The sequence below is a fragment of the Sylvia atricapilla genome, chromosome 3, assembly GCF_009819655.1.
Source record: "Sylvia atricapilla isolate bSylAtr1 chromosome 3, bSylAtr1.pri, whole genome shotgun sequence".
Classification (NCBI taxonomy): Eukaryota; Metazoa; Chordata; class Aves; order Passeriformes; family Sylviidae; genus Sylvia; species Sylvia atricapilla.
In genome coordinates, this window is record NC_089142.1 from 92,125,242 (window position 1) to 92,147,960 (window position 22,719).

The 22,719-nt window shown below is 39.6% G+C and overlaps 1 long non-coding RNA gene across 1 annotated transcript in view; it reads left to right on the top strand.

Moving 5' to 3' along the window:
• Positions 1-22,387, top strand: part of LOC136358479 (uncharacterized) — a 34,245-nt gene extending 11,858 nt beyond the window's left edge. Inside the window, exon 3 of the long non-coding RNA XR_010743116.1 lies at positions 22,007-22,387. This is a non-coding gene — a long non-coding RNA (uncharacterized lncRNA). The remainder of the gene's footprint in view (positions 1-22,006) is intronic.
• The last annotated feature ends 332 nt before the right edge of the window (positions 22,388-22,719 follow it).

The window sequence follows — 22,719 nt, forward strand, 5'->3', positions numbered from 1 at the left end:
CTTTCTTTTCTCTTTTTTTTTTTTCCCCTTTCTTTTCTCTTTTTTTTTTCTTTTTTTTTTTTTTTTAACCTTTCTGAATTTTCTGATACTTTGCTTCCACCTCTGATTTTTATCTTTTATTTATAAAAGAAGCCCTCTCCAGTTATAGCAGGTAAAATCAGCTCAGCTAAGCATAAGCTTTATTTTACTGCAACATGATTTTAACCTTTACACAGTGTGCGTTTTCAAGGCAGTTTTAACACCAAACTGTATTTGCACTGGTAACATATCCATGTCAGACTTTTTATACTGGAAAGCCAATGCTCAAGCAAGCAGTCTTGCCAACGACTTTGGTTGCATTTCTGTTGCTGAGTGAGGTCAAAAAATGAGAAATAACAAGAACTTTTGTTCACACTCACAGCTCAGAGAAATTTTGAAATATCCTTTCATACATATGTTAGTTCTTTTGAGCTGAAATGATTTTTCAGCCTGGAGCCTAGGTATCATCTGAATTCCTGAAATTAGCTTAGGAATTTTCTAGGCATGTTTTTGAATTAATTTTTAGATTTCAATGTACTATATTTTTTATCCATTTCCTATACTCTCAATGTACATTATAAGTGGATTTTTCAAAATCAGAATTTGAGTGAACATGAAGCAGGAGCGTAACAGTCTATTTTCAACTCTATATTCAGGAGTTGTTATAATTCACAATGCATACAGTAGCTATAAAAAGACACATTATATTTTCAAGGTCTGTCACATTATTTACAATATGAGAACATAAAAACTCCCTGATGTTTCCTGATAAACAGTCAGACCCAGTAGCACTGCTGAACAACGGGTCAGGTACTGCACATGCACAACCAGCTTCAGCTGGAGTAAGAAGCCAAGGGTACAGAAACATACTCTTTTTTAGAGGACAAGAGGGTACTCCAATATCTGCAGTTTCAAATGCTGGAGTATATGGGTTAACAGAAACATTTCTGGTATTATGTGGTCTACCACTGCTACCTTCCAGGCAGTCAGTCATCTAAGCAAAATTTCCACTCGAGTGGCTGCTGAAAAACACAATGCCCCTTACCCTAGGGTGAATCCTAGTTTTGTTAAAGTCAATGACAAAACTGCCTTTGACTTCAATGAGGTCAGGACTGGTGATATCTGATTTCCACTTGAGTTTAGGATTGGAAGTATCTTGCAGGAAAACAACTCAGTCTTCCACTTAATGATTTGCAGGGTTTTCACCTTTATTATGGCCAAAGAGAGTTTATCCTCTTCTGAACCTAGACGTGCCCACAGGAGGTATTACTGCCCTCCTCTTCAGAGATCACTGCTTCCTCACTCTTTAAATTGTTCTAGGGTTAGTTTTAGGGCTAGAAATTGTGGTTTCAGATGGGATATTTGACCTGGAGTGAATTGGGGAGTGCTCACATATACTGCCTAGACCATGGACAAAGCAAAAACCAGGAGGTGCAGATTTGGCTGTGAGTGTTAAATGCTGTGTCAGGAAAAGGACATGTGCCCATAGTTTAGGTCATTAGAAAAGTGCCACCACCTTGTGGCTCCTTCATGTGCTGAAGGCCACCACTTAGCAGAGTTGTGTCCACAGCTAATTCCTGTCAAGGAAGAACCTTTCAAGGATAGAAGGCTATGTGGGGTTTGACAGCTTGCCTGAACCAGTTCTTTTTCTTAAGGCTAAGTGGGAACTTTGATCTCAGGGTCTTACATTCATGTTGGAAAAGCTTTTCTTGTGCTCCTTCTCTGCTGGTCCTGGTATTCCCACAGAGCTGCTGTCATAGGCTGAGGCTGCTGGTGGGATGAGTTGTCAGTAGTATGTTCTTGTGCTGCGTGCTCTGTGAACCTTCAGAGGGTGGGAGGTATCTCACAACAGATGTGTTGCAACAGTCACATCTGGCTTTTTCTACCTTAATGTAGCTTTTGCTGTCTGCTTGGTTTTGGTAGTGCTCTAAAATGACATTTCAAACAGCAAACTTCCCAACTTTTGATACAGAATTTCTGCACTTATGTTTAAGAGCTGCCCTCAGGCCTACGAGGTGCTCACAGAAAAACGTGTGGTTACACACACAATAGAAACAGAATCAGCACTTACAATGAGATGTTTTCCACAGGTACATGCAAGGCCCTGGTGGGCACAGCTGTGCTCAGGTGCTGGTGAATGCTCTGGTCCAGTATGGAACTGGACTGATGGGTTGGTGTCTGGTATCTGCCATTTTAATGTTCCTGCAGTGTTTTGTTTATCTCTAAAATGGATGCTCCTGGGCACAATCACTGGAGGATGGTATAAATCAGAGAAAGCCGGAACAAATGGAAAATATAATAAATTTCTGGAACAATACAAAGAGATTCCTTCAGCAAGGCTCAGAGCTTTAATTTATTTCAAGAAAAATGACTGATTTGTTTGAGAAATAGCCACTCTGATCCCTTACATGTGCAAATGGCTGACAAAGGCAGGCTTCTAGCTTTGCAAGTGACAGAAATAGTTTTGTTATGCAGTATGTGTTGCAGGACTGCAGGCTCAGATGTGTTTTATAAAAAGAGAAGGTTTCCCCTAACTTTTTATTATATAGTTCTTCCACACTAGAATGTCCTCTTTTTGTTATGTGCTGCATACTTGTGTACCAAGTAAACAGTTCCCATGGCTGACCATAAACTCTTTCGGTATCTCTGATCTGTATCTCCCCCTCTGTGGAAGAAATCTATTCTTATTTACATGAACATTTATGTAGCATACAATTTACTTTCAAAATGATTCCATAATTCACAAGACTGCACCACTTTGGTGCCAGCATTTCTTTTGCATCTTTTTTGTTTGAAAGAAGATTCTTCTGGCATTTTTTGAATTATAAGTTGGAAAACAAGATTTTTTTTTTCCTCTTGACTTCAAAGCAAACACAACAATAAAGACTTTACAGGTAGATCCTTGTGGGAAGCCTGCTGACACCTTATTTAGTGTCTGATTTTAAATTATGAGAAGAAGGGTGAACTTTTTCAATGTACTTTGTGCCATTCAAATTCTGACTGCGAGGTGCCATATCCTATTAGAGCAATGAAACTGTGGCCCTTGTGCAATGCAAGGCAGCTGGGATCTTGAGGCTGGGTTTGTGGTCAGTGTGCCACAGCTGTACAGTGTGAAGCTGCTGATCCCTGTTCACCCAGGAAGGTCCTGGGGCTTAGATGGAGCAGTGTGCTCATACCAGAGGATGGCAGGGAGAGCAGAAGTAATGCTGCGCTTTGTTTTGTGGTAGCTTTTGTGCTGAGTGGGTAGATCTGCACACTTATTTCCAGGACAAACAATTGAAGCAGCAAACTCACAAGGGATGTTTTGGCCTCTTCTGTCAAGGTTTTTAAGTCCAAATTCAGCAGCTATCCATCAGACAAGGATGGGTAGGTAGTTCATCTTGCCTGGCTGCAAGGAACTGGACCAGCAGACCTCTTGAAGTTCCTCTTGGCTGTAAAATTATCTAATTTTATTTTTATAATGATAAAATTTGGAGTGAGAACAACTGAAAAGGAGATAAATTCTACTAGCTGAGCACTAACAGAAAATGGAAATGTTTCTCATGTTTCCTTTTTCTGTCAGGTGATTGCTTTTAAAATGAGTAGTTACTGTAATACTGTCATCCTTTCCATTATAATTTCCTTTGTGATTTATTTGTGTTAGGTCAAAAGGTGACCCAAAATACTGGTGAAAATTGGTGATTTACAGCTGCCTCCACCAGGGACTCAACTTCTCAGCCTCAGAAAATTCAAGAGTGTTTTGTATGACTGGTTACATTTGCAGCTGTGATCGAAGAGCATCAGAGGGCTTGGCAGCACATCCTTGAAGCGATCAGCTTTTGGGCTGTTCTGTGCTACTGTACTAGGTTGTCGCACATTTTTGGTAGAGAAAGTTTTATTGCCCAGTTCTGGGCAATTTTGACTGTCAGGTGCAGGTGAAGGCAGTTGAATTGCATTGAAGGTTGTGGCTGGAGATGCCACAGCTGAAGTGTCAGGATCCTTCCTGTTTGTTGGTGCAGTGGGTCAGAACCTGATTTGAAGGTTGCTATTATGGTGGGGTGAACTTTGCCTGGGGAGTGCCCTTAAACTCTCGAGGTGCAGCAGGCACCATGCACACCAGCATCCAACCTGTCTGACATGACTGCTTCACATGAAAGGGAAAAAACAGCTCCTAGAAGGAGGTGTTTCCACCCTCACGTGGACACAAGGTCAGTCTGACCTATTATCTATTTCTGTCTGAGGAAAACAAAACCACTTATTACCAAATGGCAGCATCCACACAGGTGATCAATATGGGGATGTCTGCAGCTTGTTCCTTTTGTGAATGTAATAGTCTCCTCTGATTTCTTTCCTTTGATATTTTCATCAGAATAATTCAGTCCGACAATGTTTTTAAGTTACTGAGAACAACCAAGGGATAAACAGTTCAGTCACCTTGGCCTCTTTCTTCTCCAGTATTAAAGGAGAGGCTAGCAGTTACTATGATATAGTATTTTACTCATTGACTTTCTTTTGAAGGTTCATAATGTGGAAGCTGTTTAAAAATCAATTTGCATAAATGCTTTTTAACTACAAAAAAAAGTTTACTCTTCCTTGACTTATTAATATTTTTACATAGCAATTAGATACAAAATCTTGTGTGCTTGTGCAGATATATGAATATGTATTCACACACACACACACACGCACATATGTATGCAAAAAACTTGTCTCCTGTAGTTGGAAACAGTTCAACTGAGAAAAATTATGTGCACACCAAAACAATTGTGATTTTTCAACAAGATCCCAGTGTTTTCTTTGTAAAAAACTAGGATTGGAAAAACATGAGCTTTTCCTGCCAGATTCCATTCATTTTCAGCAGGAACAATCTGCTCCTCTCAGCTGAACGTTTTACAGCAAGAATGGCTGGAACTGAGGAACCAGCTCCTGTTTGGAAATAGTAATTGTTTTTAATGAAAATGCCTGCCTACCATTTGGAGCTAATACCAGAACCATGATTCCACTAGGACAAAGCATCAGCTGGACAGAAATATACAGTGCAAGAGGGCAAGATGTCACATCACCAGGAAAGCAAAGGAGAAGGTCTTTATTTTTTTCCTGCTTTTTCTTTTTCTCTCCTTTTCTATTGGTTTCATCTGTAGTTCCCTAAGAGATACCAGATAATAAAAAGGGCAAGGGCCAAAAATCACCTGGTGGTGACTGGAGTCATGCCAAACTATTGTATGTTTGAAAACAAAACTGATGGTAAAGGAACAGTATGTTAGACCTCCCTGATAGTTAGGGTTTGCTTGGAAAAAAAAATATAGCCAGTTTGGCAGAAATAATCTGATGTGCAAGATGATGGATTCGATTGAAAAAATCTGGGAGTTCAGCTTTGTACAAGCCTATCCTCTCATTGCAGAAGCCAGCATCTTAAGATTCAGTAAAGTGTTTTAAGTAGATTCAATGTAGTAGAGATTCAATGATTTCTTTGCTATCTCTATTTAGAGCCAGGTTTTGCTGCAGTTCTTATGACTGGATACAGATTGGGAAATCACAGAAGCAGAGTAGGTTTGGCTACATTTAAAGCCAGATGAATATTTACAAGAACAATGACTCCTTGAAATCAAAAATCTATGGTTGTGCAAGCCCATTAATGGAAATAATGGCTTTTACATAACATGCTTTCCTTGTCCATCTCAGCTTTCTACCCTCTAAAGTAATGGGCTCTGGCAAGGTATCTAATGCACTGCATCTCTTCCCGTGTTTTCAGTGGTGTGAGTCACCAGCACTACTATTAAAGATATCTCCCAATTAACAACAGAAAGTTAAAGCTGACCCTTTCACCCACTCTTGCTGTTTACAAGGTTTTTGGCACTTACTGGGTTTGCTGGCTCAAGCTTGGCTGTGAAGACCAGGTTTCTCTCTTTTACTCTGACACAACTTTTCTGTAATTCAGTTTATACCAAATAGTTAACAGGCTCAGAATATGGTCTGTTAGCACAAAAGCAGCTTATTTTCTATTACTTATTTAGGGTTTATTTTAAATGGAAGGAGTATATTAGTTAAAAAGACATGAGTTATAGAATTATATCCCTGATAGTCTGAGAATATTAGAGAGGACTGAAAGATTTGAAGGGACAGGTCTTACCCTTTTCAGGTGAGCTGATACAATACCAAATAAACTATAATAGAAATTAAAATACATAGTATTATATATAAAAATAACATAATAGTTATAGAAATAGTTCTATTAAAAATAATGTTATAATAAGTTAGAACAGAAATATGATTTTAAAAAAAAGTTTTCAGACAGATAGAACTTGCTGTTTTACCAAATCAGTGAAATGGACTGTTTAGAACTTAAGCTATGATGCCATCTATTAGGGAAAATATCTATTTGGATACATCTCAATGATGCCTAATACAATGATGACACTATTTTCACAGCACATGCAGGATGGCTTTTGATATCTATGACCATAGGGAACAAAGGCAAGCAGAATTGTGAACTCACTCTTACCCAAATAATTCCACTGTGAAAGCACAGGTTAATGCTGAAAATAATTCAGGTCACTGTGTGAGTCTACTAGACCCACAGCAGGTTTTTTACAGGCATTTCAGTTTATCATGCTGCATTTTAAGAAGTCAAAAAAAATGCCCCTTAATTTGTAGCTGTCTCAGAAATCTGTCCCACTGAGAAACTGAAGTTTCACCTACAAATCTTTGAGTTGTCTTCCTATACGTTCAGTGTGTGTTGGAATAGCAAAGAAGGAAATAAGTGTTGTAGCCATCTTTGAAAATGCCCAAATTTTATAGTGCAAAGTGTCAGTCTGGTCTTGTGATGGAACTCTTGTGTGTACTCTTGTGATGTTCCAGAGTAGTCAGCTTGGATGGCTCTAACCAAGGCTTCAACCTCCTTCTTAGAGGTCTGAATGGCTGCATGTACTGGAGTATTAGAAACATATTCTAAATGGTTAAATGTCCTGGAGTATTAGAAATACATTTTAAGTTCCATAATTTGCTTAGCAGTTCTCTGTCTTTTAGTCATTGCAATGAAAACTCTTGGCAAAGTAGCTATTAATACTTGTTTTTTGAAATTTTCCACTTGGTAATAAAGTGTTAGCGATACTCAGAGGAAAATTCTGAAATTAGGAAGACAAACTAATACCTGTGCAGTGTAGAAATAAGACAGAAATCCTTTCAAGTCTCATCTCCTCTTCTTCTCATTTTACTGGCAACACGGAATTGTGGGGGTAAGAACAGATACCCTGAATTTGTGACTGCTTTTAAAGAGGGACTTTAAAAAAATCCAAAAAAACCCAAACCTGCCTTAAAATGGGGTGCTTAAATTTGCTTACAAATCTGATCTGTTGATTTAAGATCCAGATTTTGCAATTTAACCCCAAAGCCACAGCAAGCTGCTCCCAGAAACCTCTAGTTGAACATACTGATGGGCCAGATGTAGTGACTTGGCAGGATGGGCTCAGATGAACAGAACAGTGTCTTGGACTGAACTGCTGTCTTGGATTCAGAAGGAAGACTTTTCAGCCTGGGTTGCATCTGCAGCCCGGTGCATTTGGCAGCTGATGAATTTTTGCTGTAAAACCTGGGTCCTTTGTTCAGATAGGATGTGGCATTATGGAACATACATTTTCGTTCAGCTGCTTGAGGTAGATCCCCAAGTTTGAGTATCTGATTACCATAAGACTGCAATCTTGCAGCCTATTTTGTGGGCAAACAGTGGATAATAATTTTATTTTTGTTTTGGTGAATGCCGTTCATCCGGAAAGAAGTTGTTCTGCTGCCCATACCTGAGTCAGCCATCCAAAGAGGATGAATAAATAAGGGTTTTCAAACATTATCCTGTATGTTTTGTTAATAAATCCTATTTTATTAGTTATTTCCTGTTTTTCCCTAGGAAAAAAAAAAAACCAGAAGAATCTATTAAAAGTCTATCCATTGATTTCTAAGTGGGCATAACAAAAGATGATAAACAGTGCAACTGCTTCTTTAGATTGAAGGAATTAGATCTGATGCTATTTTCTTGTTTGTTGGGCTTGCTGTAAATGGGTGTTTCTGCACTGAGTCCTTAGAGATCTGTCATTACTGTGCACATCCCGATCCATTAATAATAATAACTTTGTGTGTGGAACAGGTTTATTTTGTTAAATGCAATAATCTTATGCTCTGAAAGTTTGTAGTAGATTTTAAGGAAAACAATGGTGCAAAGTTGCATGGTTTTATGCATAATTTCCATGAGTATTCGTTGAGTTTTATTTGCTTCTGACACTTCTACACCACTTTTGACCAACACTTATCGTAAGAAAATACCTTTAGGTGATTACTAGTCAATATTAATAGTTGCTTTCCTATGACTTTGTTGGAATCAAAATTTTAATTTCAATTTAAAAGGTACAATTTTTCATAGCTTGCCATTTTCTTTATTTCTCCTTACTTCTTTTTGATATTTCTTTTTAATTTTAAAATACAATTTTAATATGGAAAAAGACAGAATCAAAACTTGTAAAAAAATTAGAGGTAATTGTGGAACACTGGAATTCCATACTTTGGATGGCCTTCAGGAAGAGCCTGTTTCACCTCTCTCTATTGATTATATTGGGTCTTAGTGTGGGTACCTGAAGTTAGACTTTTAAGTCAGACAGTGTAAATTCCTCACATACTCTTTCACATTTATGCTGAATTCATTTGTGAATCAAAGTGTATGGCCATGGCCCTTAGTTAGACAACTTTAAAAAAAGTTTCTGTAGAATAACAGGCAAAAGAGAGGATATTGTACTTTTAGAAATACGGTTGTGAAGTCTCAGACATCATGGGAAGGCTAAAATAGAAAATCCTCGACACAGTCTATTATGCTGCTATTAAATTATGAGAACATTTTCTCAGGTTCAAGTTCATATGGATAGTTCTACCTTTTTACATTAGGTATTATGAGCCCAAGTGCCCTTCTCTAGGCTGCTTTCACTATGGAATTTGCTCTCTGTGGACTAAATCTGGGTTCATGCTGAGGGTTAGGATGATGAAGTCCTTTGTTTTCCAAATGGCTCTTTGTGGACAGTACAACTGTTTTGCAGATTTGCCCTTTGCACTGTAATTGAGTCTTCTTACTGACACTGTCTCTATACTTAGCCACTATGGGTCAAGATATGTTTCTGAAGTTTGCTTAATAAAAAAATTTACATGGCCAAGAAACAATGAAGTCAATGTAGAGAAGTATTCCCACACTTTTAGTTCTAAGATAAAGCAATATGCTTGAAAATAATTATAAAATATTTGGGAGAAGATGGAATAGAGCCTGTTTTTCAGCTGTTTGGCTGAATGGGGGTATTATCCTTCAAACAGCTGAAAGTCCTGAAATACTCAGTGCTGTCACATAAATGTCCTATGAAAGGGCACATGTACATGGGTGCTCTTTTCTGGGCATTGCAAGTCCTGCAGCTTTCCTAACCCCAGTAAGAAAATCAGTCAACCCTCCTTTAAAGTCTTTGGCCCTGGGCAAGTGCAAAGTTGCATGGTAGGTGAGGGGTTAATGACGTGCATGCAGCTGCTAATACTTAACTTCTGAGGCAATGTGGTCTTCAGGGGTAATTTCCAGGCAGGCTCTGACATGTCACATTTACCATCAAACACAGCTAGGGCCATTGCTCATTTTCTTAGGGCTATCAGGAGTTCCTGTTGGCCTTCTTCCTTTTTGCCTGCTGTACAGATTTTCATTAACCAGTTGGACTCTCTCTATTTCCACATCTATTTCTGCTGAGTGCCTGTGCACTGCTAACTCCAAGTTTCCCTGACTGACTAGGCATGGTTGTTGTTACTTGATGACTTACCAAAGAGTTTTGAGTCCTATTTTCCCAAGATGAAGTGGGTCAGGAGAAGTAATTGTGAGAGAAGGTGTCAGCGACAAAATATGGAAGGCCAGATAGCAATATGTATGGGGAGCCCAGGAGATATTTGAAAGTTTAAATATATGCCTGAAAAAAAATAAAAGAAAAAAAAAAAAAAAAGAAAAAAAAAAGTTTTTGAAATTAATTAGATGGTACAAAGAGATATTGACTGAAGTGGCTCAATGGAGCAGTGGAAGACAGCCCCAAACATGTCCCAAGGCTGTGCCTCTGCTGTGGATTGAGGTGTAGCACTTTCTTGCTACTCTGGCCTGGGGAGTAGCTGGTGTGCATGAAATTCCCAGGAAGGCAGGGGCCTCATTTGCAGGTGGAAGAACTCTGGCATTCTTATTTGGCCTGTGTTGACACCTGGGCAGTACATACAACTCCAGCCCTTTCATGAAGAGGAAGTCAGGAAGGTCCTGCAGTCACACCCCTGACCGCAATGCAGATATATCTTCCCGTGTGCCACTATCTGCTCTATCAGCTCTGCTCTCTGTTACTGTGAGCATAAATCCACAAGCACTCTGACATTCAGTTTGTCACACAGACTAAGAATTGAAAAAATAAAATGAATTAGAATAAAGGGAAGCAAGGTAATTACACTCATCTTCACAATATTCAATTCAGCTCCATCCAGATCTCTAATTTAAGGTCAGTCCAATAATTCAGTGAACAAAATAGAAGTGGATGCCATTAAAAACTGAATATTTACCAGGCTTCAGTGCTCACTGAACATAGCTGTTCTTTACCTTGGTAATTTACTTTCTTATTTGCCAGGCTAAAAACTGGAAAATTCTCCAAATACTACACAAAATATAACTACAATTTGAATTTGAATGGCACCAGTGGTGGTTTGTATTGATTTTCACACACAAGCTAGTAATTTCTGTTTAATTCTGAAGGGGAATATTCACACCTATGCAAAGAATTTTCTCAGTGCCTGCATAGTCAGGGATGGATTATGGAACCATACCCTTCTTGTGAGCTTGAATTTTGTTACACTGTATGAAGGTTAGTCATTGAGGCAGGTGAATGAATGGGTGGTCTCTGTTTAATTTTTAATCTGCACATTACTTCAGCTGCTGTCTTTGATGATATTCTCACTAGGGAGGCCAGAGGCTAGGCAGGTAAAGCAGCAGAGCAGAATTTTTCTGCATTAAAATTTCCTACTGTTACCAAATAGGTCCAAGCGCAGCTCCCAGAAATAAAAGTGATGAATAAGCAAAGCAATGTCATCCAACCTGGAAAACAGAAAAACTAGAACACATAATCATAAAAATGTTGGAAGTGATGAGTGTCTTGTCTACACTAAAGTTCCCATCAGCAGTAACAGCAATGGGAAATTTTTAGGAAAATCTCGGTGATATGGAGCCTTTAAAGTTGATTCCTGTAGCTCAGGACCAAGAAATGTTTCTGCAGGGCAGTTTCAGACAGGACTGCTTTATTTCTAGGTTATCTATGCTCTGGATAAATCAGATTTTGATTTTCTTTGGTTTGAGTCCATTTAAGCATTCATCTGCAGGAATTCATCTATAAATTCATCACAGCATTAATCTGTAATGAGTTTAAAGCTGTTTATTAACTGAGGTGTGCCCCCTCTTCCTACTGGTGTGTCAATGAACTTCCAGTGCTACCTGGCTGTGACATTTAAGGTGGCTCTTTGCCAACACATGGTTCTGTGGCACAGGCTGGAATCTGGCTCTCACTGAGAGATCTAAATGAGGGAAGGGGAGGCTGAAGGGAAGAGAGAACATACTCAGGTATTGGCAACATCAATAATTAGTAAACAGCAAAGAGAAAGCAATATAGAAGAATAGGTCATATGTGAGGCCTTTTGTTTCAGAACTCTCTCTGTTTCAGGACTTTGTTGCAATGTGAAAGTCGAGCCTTTGAAAGCCCTGGCCAAGGAATCTTCCTGGTGAAAGATGGTGGTCTGATAGCAGGACATATGAGGCTGACTATAGTCTCAGGTGCTGCTGAGCAGATGATGCCAGCAGGTTTGGGGACTTCTGTGAGTAACAGGGAAGCTCCTTGCCCCTGCAGCTTCAAGTGCTGATCAGAGGTTCCCTGTGCTCAGAGCTGTCCTCCAAGTGCTGTGCCACTAAATTCTGTGAGGAAAAGTGTGAGGCAGCCCATTTAAATGGAATCACCTGTTGTAAATACAGACATTTGGGTTTTAGAGGGGTGCAGGAAGCTGTTTTCTGGCTCAGCTGACAGTAAACAATCCCCTGAATCCCTGGAACAAAAGAGAGGTGAGAGGTTTTTTCCCCACTGTGGTAAATTCATGGCATTCTAAATGTGAGTGAATGGTGCCCATATATTTCCTCTGAAAACTGAAACTATTCTATTCCCTTGAATATCAGAGCCAAACACAGGTGAGGAATTGGTTTTGTGGGATGGGGGGCTGGGGGAAATTCTCTTCCCTATGGCGTATGTCTGTGTATATATTTCACAGAAACAGGGCTAATATTTCTCCTGAACCTTATGAGTCCATAGAAAGACCTTAGACACTTCCTAACAGTCCCCGGATCTGCGACAGTAGATACTGGAATAGTTTTAATTGTTTGAAGCTATAATTTTGGCTACAAAACCACTGAAGCATGTAAGTTATTCTAAACTTTCTGAGATTGGTAGTACCTTTTTTCTTTGTTATTAGCGCCAGACAAAGCAACAGTGTAAACAGACAACTGAGTGCTCCTTGGGCCATGCTTGCTGATGAGACACTTGTATTTCTCTTTGTACCTCTCTTTCAAGATGCTGAGGCTTTACTCAGTAATTGCTCTCAATGTGGGTGAAGCTGGCCATATGGCAAGCAGAAAACAGTGCTGGAAGAACTTTCACACATAGCTATTGCAATGCTTTCCTTGCTAAATGAGGATTTTCTTCCTTAAGTCCAGATTTCACACTCAGATCTCTGGGGTGATGCATGAAACCACAAACAAGGCTGAAGTGTTTGCATCAGCCTGTTGTAATTCCTAGGAGAATTCCATCTTTTCCTTCTCTTTTGTGCTATGGGGTGTTTTGTTGAAACCTCTCTGGTCCAATTGATATGGAAGCTGGGGGAAGGAAGAACTCTGTTGGATTGGCTGTTAAATCTGCTGTTAAATTTGCTGCACCAGGTTCATCAACAACTTTGTTACCAGTATGTTCTCTTAGCATTATCCCTGAGGGGTTTCTCTGAATCCTCCCTCAGTTTTGCTTGCAAAAGTTCATTATGCTACTGTAAGTTTTAGATTAATTTTTCCATTTCTCAGATCTACAATTTGTTCCTCTAAAGCACTTGTTTCAGCCAAAGCATCTGTTCGAGTGTGATTGTGTATACAAGTTTGTCTTTGTATGACTTAACTTGTCATATTTCTTTCAATCTCTCTGTGGTATCTAACCATCCACGTGTCAAGCTGCAGGCTAATATTGATTTCAGAGACCATATGCTATCCTGATATCTACAAGCATTTCTCCTGGTAGTATCAATGGGAGTTCTTGTGAAGTCAGGGCTTTCCAAGCTTGGAAGCTAATCTTGATACCTCTTGTGTTGGCTTATTAACTTTTCTTCATGACAGACATTTAGGTGCAACTCAAAGTAAAACTTGCTTAGTCAAATAACTGCTGTTTCATTGTGAATCATAATTCTCCTTGTAGCAATATTTAACCGCAAACTTTATGAACAAAATGTTGTACTATGAATATGCCGTAGTAGTTAATGTAAGTAACATCAGTATACATCTTTTGGCCTGTCCATATTCGGTGCCTGATTTAAACCTGCTGAAGTCAACAGAAAGATGAATGTGTTTTTTTAGTAGTCAGATTTATCATTACCTAAACCCTCTAGTTAGAGGAGCAGGGTATTTGGAAACAGCACTTCTTCACTATACCCCGGCACAATTTAGGAAGTCTAGGCTACCTTAATCTGAGTCTGGCTCTCCCTCCATGGCTTCACTAAATATAGGTCTGTCTCAGGCCTTTGGGCAGTCCTCTGACCCTAGCAGGGATGGAGCATGTGAGATGGTGTATGGATGGCATGTGCACCTCTATGGAGTTCAGGGACTACTCAGTGGGACTGACTCTTTGGAAGTTTTTGGGTTTTTTTCTAAGAGGCTCAGACATGTGGGTCTCCTTCATTATTCAGCCATGAATAGGAACTGTCTTGAAGGCCACAAATTAATTAGACTCTCTTATGTAGCACCCTCCACAATTAAAGAGTAGATTAGAGTGCCATCTTCTACCATGAGTGCCTTTGTGCTAAAAGATCAGTGAGACCCTTCCAGTCCTGTCAGAAAGGTCCTCCAGCTACCTCTTTTCCTGTTTTGGTTTTCTTAATTTTTTTTTTTTTTCACATGAAATGCCATGGTCTCCAGCATTGCACTTCTGTAGCACTTGCCTAATTTAAATGTGTTTTTTATCCAGTAAATGTCAAGAAATTAAAAAAAAAAAAAAAAAAAAAAAAAGAAAGACATTTCTCCTGACACAGACCTTTAATTCACTGTCTTTTAGAGACAGTTCTTTCTCAAAAGAGATTCTGGAATCCTGGCAAAAATCTACCAACTGCTGGCTGGAGGATGACAGGCTATATCATAGAATCATGTAATATCTCAAATTGGAAGGCACTGATAAGAATCATTTATTTAATTACCAAATTCACATCCAAGCATAGACATGAGACCTCAGTGTAAAACTCTGAATAGAATTAAGCTTCCCTTAGCCCGGAAGAGGAAAATGTTGGGGGAAATACATCAGTTCTAGCTCTTCAACAAGGTAGAAAATCTAAGGCTGTATGGTTGTACCTGCCCAGCTCATGATCATACCTAGCCCTTGGTCATAGCCACTGTGGCGGATATTGCAGCTGTAAAAAAAATACAGGGGCTGGAAACACTGGAATGAATACACCTTTAGTCATGAAAGTCTGTTCAGTCTCGATTTGTTGTACTCTTGGGGAAAATTCCTCCCAGACTGTTGCAGATAATTAAACTGATACTTGTTCATAGCACACAAATGGGCATCTATAGGTGTTAGTCATTAACTTCAGGTGTGCACAGGCCTGTATGCAAAAGACTATAAAATAAAAGTTAAGAAGACAAGAAATCCTGAAGTGCTTCTTTCTGGGTTTCATCACCTGATCTGCATTAAATTGTTAACTTGTAGTCTTTTGTTTATTGCATTTATACTCTTCATGTTTCTATGGTGGGCAAGTACTCTATAAAAGAATATAAGAATGTTATATGAAGGCTAATGAGAAACACATGCAGCCTGCTTAGTTTATTTTAAAACATCTCTCAGGTTTACCCACTGTATCTGAGGTGATGAAATAAAGCTAGGATGAAACAAAATCTCTGTAAAAGTAACACAATTCCTGGTTACCTCTGAGTGAAATATGATAAAAATACTGTACTGCTTTTGCTTATCTTTGCTACCATTTTCATTTCTTTATCTAGTTAAATAAAGAGAGCTGGTGGTGGAGGAGGAGGATGGGGTGGGTTTGGGAGATGGGGAGCAGGGAGCAGACCTGCTGAATAACATGCTCAAGAGCTCTCCTGCACAATGAGATTAGCACGATGTGATCATTTTGGTGCCAAGGTGCTAACACAATAATACAAGCGAGTTTGCCAACTTTTCAAATTGAATGTATTTGATTATTTGCTTTTAATTAGTGTGAGTTTTGGAGTATGTACAGGATTGTTAGAGATACATGGAAAGCCTCCTATGGCAGGAGAGTGTATTCTCAGTAAAGATGGTACAGCATTGTTCTTTTTTAGCTGCAGAGAATGAGATTTAACAGCTATGTTAAATGTTTTAGCCCATTTCTATTGTGCCTCCGTTTCAACCTATTGGCAAGCCCAAGTGATGCGAGAAAATAAACCTCTCGTTTGATCTGAATGTCGAGCACTTTGCTATAAGAAGAATTTCCAGCCTAACTTCAGGATACAGGAAAATATCTCCGTTTTATTTACAGGAGGCTCCTCCATTTTTTTTCCTTAACAAGATCTTGAGTAAATTCATGCTGTCATTTTTTTTTCCCATGCAGTGATCTCCTTTATGTTCATTTATCTTGGATGTTGTCAAGACTGTCTGTAGGTATTTAAAAATCCTTTTAAATGGCAGAAAGAGATTGCAGCTTTGGAGGAAATATAACAAGACAAAATATTTATTTTGACCTCTTTCTCTTTTGTTTTGAAGCAGGAAGGCAGAGCAAAGGTGTCTTAAGGATTGTTTGGCTGATTTAGCACTGGCTCACTTCATGACTTGCCAGTCACTGGGAGTAACTCACCTCCCTGGATCAGGAGACGTGTCAGCAAAAGGAAAAGTAACTCTCCTTGTTCGGCACATATTGTAAGTCAATGTCCATTTTTCAATTTTCAGCATTACCTGCCTTAACCGAGTTCAGACTTTTGGGCTTTCAACGTCCAAAGAACAGGAATAAGAAAGACTCGACACATTCTGTGTGTAGTAGCAGAATCTTCTACCTACACTGTTCTTCAGGCAATTATACACAGTTATATATGCACACACATATATATATTTTAAATACTCTCCCCTTAAACAATAGAGAAAAACAAATGGTTGACAATAACAATGGCAGCAGCTCTCCAACAAAAGCATGCAATTATTACAATTACACTATCCTTGATTAGGCTCCCATGCATTGCATTTCAATGTAATTGATGTTGTAGGTTGACACATTGGACACCAAATATTCTCGCCTGTCCCTTCACTCTTTTGTTTCAGAGCCTGATTTGCATTTTCTATGCTTTTAGTAATGAAGACTTAGCACTTTTCCTCCATTAGAAAAAAAAAGAGAGACACAATAATCTGCAACTCGGCACTTGTTTAAGGATTCTGACCCTCAAAAATACCACTTTGCTTCACACATTAGCTGCTTACAAAGAAGGAAGCTAATGTATCATCTAATTGGGCAAACCACTGCATCTGATTTCTCTCAATCAGACTATTAGCTTCGTAATTACCCATCTGCCTCATGTGGAAAAACGGCAAGGCGAACACCCAGCTAATAACATTCTCAAGAGCTCTCTACCACAATGAGATGAGCATGATGTTGTGGGATATAGTCCCTAACCATTTAAATGCCAAGGTGGTCTCACAATACAGTGGGAGTCTGCCAACCTTCACAGTCTGAATGTGCTTAATTATTTGTCTTTAATTAGTCTGAGTTTTGGGGTCTGTTCGGGATTGGTGATGAAAAATGAACGTCAGGAAATAAAGCCTCTCGAGCTCCCTGGCAGTCTGTTTTGCATCCTCCTGTCTGCTAAAATAGTGGTATGGATAGTAGAGTTTATCTCCTGACCAACTCAAGTTTCCTCTCCCTTTACTTTTTATGGAGTAGAAAAACTGTTCTGGATACCTAAGCTAGGGACCTTTATCAGAATTCAGATGGAGAGTGCTAAAACAAACTTCAGCCTTGAATATTTTATTTCCTGCAGTTTTACACTCTTGGTCCTTATGGAATTATTGCAAAACCACAATAATTTAAGTGAGGAGATGCTCAGATCCCTCTTCAACAGGGAGAGTCGCCATTCTCTGCTTCCAGTCCTGGTTCTGCCCCTCCTGGATAGTTCACAGTATCTCTGAGAGCGTCTCCCACTCGGTCATTTTGCACATTGCAAAAGGCTGGAATGCCCTTGCTACCTGACTCCAAGGTTGAAACCATATGGTCAAGTCGCAGGTGATTCTCTGAGAAGGGCCCTTGGCTCTGTTTTCACTCCCACATGTGGTTTAGTAAAGCCCACATCTGGTTGCAGGTAGAATGCAGAGCAAAATACATCTGCCTAATCTGTGTTCTTTTCATTGATTTGGAAGCTTAGTGGAAATTCATTAAGGAGAAATCAAATATCGATCCATACCGACTAATTACGAATAATTGAGTTTCCTTCATGTGTCCTACCAAAAAGCATACAAGATTCCTCATTTTATTGTAATTTATTCTTTTGTCCTTCTACCTAGAATGCTGTTTATGGGCTTGATCATACAAGTGCTGATGATCCCAGCAAGGTAATTAAGAACTCTTACAGACAATCTTACTAGAAAGGAAAAAACACTCACCCAGTAAATAATGCTTAAAATTTCTTATAAGAAAACTGTCACACGTACCAAATTATTTTGCATATTGATATATTTCCATTCGGAAACATTCATGCTTTGGCCTTTCCAGAAACCAGTATCCAAAATGCTGCCACAACTAGTGACACAATAATACATATTGGTATATGAGGTATAAATGCAACTATTCATTAGTAACTCGATATTCTAACAACCCTCTCTGCCTTTCTAGCGGCAGGAGTAGCAAGATGTGTACACAGCAAATGGAAACAACCAGATGGTCTTGCAGTTATGACCCTCACTCTTTTCTCTCCCATTGTTTGCTGTTATCATTCATTGTACTACGTCCAAAGCCCTTTACAGGTCTGCCAGCATGGATTGCTGGATGGAGGCCCTAAACTGCAAGCTCTTCACATGCCTATTTCTGATACTGCATAAACACGGCTTGGGCCATCACAGATGATCTGGAAACTTCATCCTATAATGCTTAGTCCAGGTAGAGGTTTTTTGTCACGTGAATCAAAGTGTTTACTGCCATGCTTGGGTCATGTGAACAACTCTGTTGACACAGGAAATTATTACATTGTATTTTGGTTCAAGGCTTCTCAGCAATGTAGGCACCACTGAATATGAATACTCATAGTGTGACAGCCAGGAGAGGCCACCCCTACCCCCAGAGGGAAAGAGGCATGAGAAATGTCCATGCAGGGTTGATTCCAGTGATTCATAACAGGTTTGGGAGGAGTGGTGACTCTTCCTGAGGGGAGAACCCTCTTCTCCTCAGCAGTGAAAAATGCCCTGAGCATTGAGATATTTCCCTTGGAGACAGAAAAAGCTGGTCTGGCTTTCTGGACAATTGATGTAGTGAAGTCCTTGTTTGCCTGTTTTGCTGTCCCTGGCAGTTTGTTGCCACAAACAATTGCTTGCCTTGCCTCTACACAGAAACAGCTCTGGTAATTTCGTGAGGTCCTGTGTTTTTTTGCTGCTTGGTAATTGTGTCATATTAAATAATATTTTTCGGTTGAAAGGCACATAGCATTTAAGCTTCCCAAAACCTTCACCAGATATCATTAAGGGATTCCCAGCTGCATTCTGTGAAATAGTGTCCCTGTTTTATTGACTGCAAAACTGACATGAGGCCTTGGGCAATGCTGTGTAGTCATGTAGTTCTGTGAACTGCCTGAGTGTTTGCCTGTTCATCAGAATGAGTACAAGGCATTAAATAACTTCAGCTTTCTTGCTTATGCATGTTATCCTCACCCAGGTGGCATTCTGATCTTCAGGGTATAGCTTGCCTGAGTAAGGACTGTGAGACTGTTACTTCAAATGCCTGTGTTCTCTGTGTTTTACCTTCCCTTTCTTCCTGGTGGCCTCTTTGGGGGAAGGATGTGCAATCTTTGGTGAAAAATATCCCTTTAGTTGAAGTGTTGACTCACTCATGGCTTCAGATTAAACTGGTATGCCTGAAGTGCTAGTGCCCAAGCAGTTGCCCTCTGTGCTTCCTTCTACAGCTGCTGGCTTCAGAGGGGATGGCCCAGCAGCTCTTGAATTGCTACTATTTATGATCCAGAATACTACATCAAATTCACATTGGCTCCAGTTTTCTTCCATATATTGGCCTGCAAAATGCAGCAGTTCAAGAGCTGACTCTTTTCTGCTCTGAGGTTATTATTCTCAGCCACAGACTGGATAATCCCAGGATAAAGATACCAGGCATGTGTCCTAGGGCAGGATCCACTACACTGTCCCTGCTGAAGGTGTCAGCAAGTGCAGCTCTTGCTCATTTGCTCTGTTTGTTGTGGCATGGATGTGTTGACATCCATGTCACGTACCAGTGACAGTGGTTATTTATGCATGGAGCTGTTGCTTGGAAAGATTCAAGACTGAGTCGAGAATCACATCAAAGATGACAAAATCATCCTGTTGGACCTACAAAAAGTTTTTCTGAGTCACTCTCCAGAAGTTGCTGCTGAACATGACTCCCCTTTTCAAACATGCATGCACATTAACTGGCACTAATTCAGAGGGACAGCTGATGATGGGAGCTGTCTCGAGTGTCTTGAACTGCATGAATGGACTGTGAGGGGAGAATCATTGATGAGGTAGAAGAGAAAATATTTTAGAGACTTAAAGGATAGCTGAGAGACCCTAGGAACATGTCTTAAGCAGGAATACTTAGATTTTTCAGAAAAATTCTCCAAGTTAAGATTTCAGTCTAAATATTTTTCTTGGCCATATGTTTGCTATCAGGAGGACTTCCTTGCTAGAGTAGGATTGACTTCTTCCAATCTAGATATTAATTTCATTCATAAGCAATGGTTTACCTTTCACTAAAAAACAAGTGACTTTTTTCTCCTGCTTTCTTGTCTCCAGTAAAAAGAATTTTGCTGTTCTTTTAATGAATGAATGAATGAGGCATGGGCTGGCATTTATAATTGTTTCTTAGCAAGGCAAGGCAGTAGTTCACCTTCTCTTCTGGCTCTGAACTGCCCTATTACTTTTGCTCTTCACTGACCATCAGTATTTCAGCTAGGTATGACCTATTCCCTAAATCTCTGCAAAGTTACACCACTGGTAGTTTGGTTCAGTTCCATGTTTGACCACGGTGTTTCAGTGTTGTCTTGAGCTCCCCACTGAACTCTTGGTGCAAAAGAGTGTTTGTTCTTTCTCGGGATATTACATGTTTTGGGTAGTTGTAAGATTTTCAGATGCCGAGGATAAAAGGACCTTTTATATGCCTGGGACAGATGAAAATGAGCTCCCTTAAGAGGTGGTAAATGTACAAGACTGAAGGGGTTTCTATTATGCTGTGTGTGTTCCTGGAATCCCTTGTCTCTGCTGTTTTCTGTGAGTTTCTGCAGGATTTAAGCCTATTTTGTGACTCTGGACTATTGCTCTAGTCCACCTTAGAAGATCAAACACCTTTATTGGCCCCAAACTTTCAGGGAACAACACATCAGCAGATCCAGTGATGTCCTTGATTAATTTAACTTGCACAGCGCACAAGTGCAATAAGGAACTCAGTCAAATGAAAGTCATCATTCCTTTTTCTTCTTAAAACAAAACTGGCAGGGCAACTGCCCAGCACGTGTGAATCAAGGTATTCATAGTTCTGGGAAGTAACGTCTTATTTTTATCATTAGAAGCTCTTGGTTAACTAGGCTGAAATACAGAGTAGATAAAAGAACCAGAAGGGTGTGTTTTGACTTTAGTCAGAGCAATCCAGGTGCTCTTCCCAGAGAGAGATTAGCAGCTCTTGTGCTGAGAGATTCTGGTGCACAGCAAGCTCTGAACAGGCAGTATTGCATGCAGCCACCTCTGGAGTAGAGAGAAAGTGAGTTTAGGAGAGGAGGTCAGGACAAGTCTGTGTTCTTTTAAGTTAGACTGCATGCCAGACACTATTTCTCTGTGGAGCCTTATTTAATTCAAGAAACTATATTTAAAAAAATTCCTAAATCTTTGCTAAGATTTGAACCTTAATAAGGATGCTAGAAATATGAGACTGAAACAACAGAAGAACCCTTCTATGCATAATTTGAAAGAACTTTTTGCTTCCATGGTTTAGGTTTTCTAAAAACTGCTAATCACCAACCAGTTTTGTCTGAATACACAGGATCCAGTTTATTCCACTGGGTTTTTGTTTTGTGCCCGGCTACAAGATCACTTCACAAAAAGAGGGCACTGTCTCTATCATAACCTAGACTGATTTGCAATTCACCCCTTTCACCTTGGCTGCATAGCTGTTTGTTCTCATCACAAGCTGAATATTTATAATAATAAGCCTTTATTGAACGGTGGTGTCCAAACTCGTGGTATTACTTGCAGCAACACTTGGGGTAATGAAGAGCTCGGTATTATCAGCCACAGACTTGGTTTTGATAGCAGTGAACTGACTTCTGCTATGTGGAGAGACTAATGTAGCTGGACTGGAAAGGACTTTATAAACAGCAGTTTTGCTTAGGGCATCAGCTGTCAATCATTTTCTGTGAGAGCTTCCAAATGAGGTTAGTGTGCTGGATAGGCATGTTGTCTGTTGTTTAATCAGGTCCTTGATGCAATCTTCATGGTCCTTCTAGATTCCTGGAGGAGACTCTGGACAAGGATCTAAAAAAAATGTCAAGACGTGCACCTGGAATGACAAAGAATGACAGAAAACTCCAGTCAGATGACATCCTTGGAGAGGTTAGCAAGCTTGACTTGGTGACAGATGAACTGGAGGATGATGTCTGATTTCAAAGAGAATGACTTTTACTTTTTTTGTCTGACAAAGTGAAGCTGAATGGACTGGAATTTATGGAAGATAATATTGATAAAGTTATTTTAATCTGTAATGTCCCATTCCATTAAGTAATAATTCAAAGTTTACACTGCAAATGGACTGCTATTGAAACTGCACTGCTGGGTCATTAATTAAAGTGTGAATTACTTTTATGGTAGCTAAATTTAAGAGACCTATGCCTACCCATGTTGCAGTGGCAGCTACTCTCTTCTTGGCCATGACAATCAAATGATGGTTTTATGATGCAATCCCATGTTTTGTACCAGCTTGCTGTGCATCTCCTGGTGAGGGGAGAGCCTTCCTGTAACTGTCTCTTTCCCTAACAGATAAGGTAGTGGCTGTTGCACTGAAGACCAGGGAAGCACACAAGAAATTTGCCAGTTAGGTCTTGTGAGGAGGTAGAGAGCCCAGTAGGAAAATTGCATTTTCCCTCTGCTTAATAAAACAGGCTGAACCCATATTTCTTCATCTCCTTCTGCCCTGGTGCACGTTCTTGATGAGATTTTATTT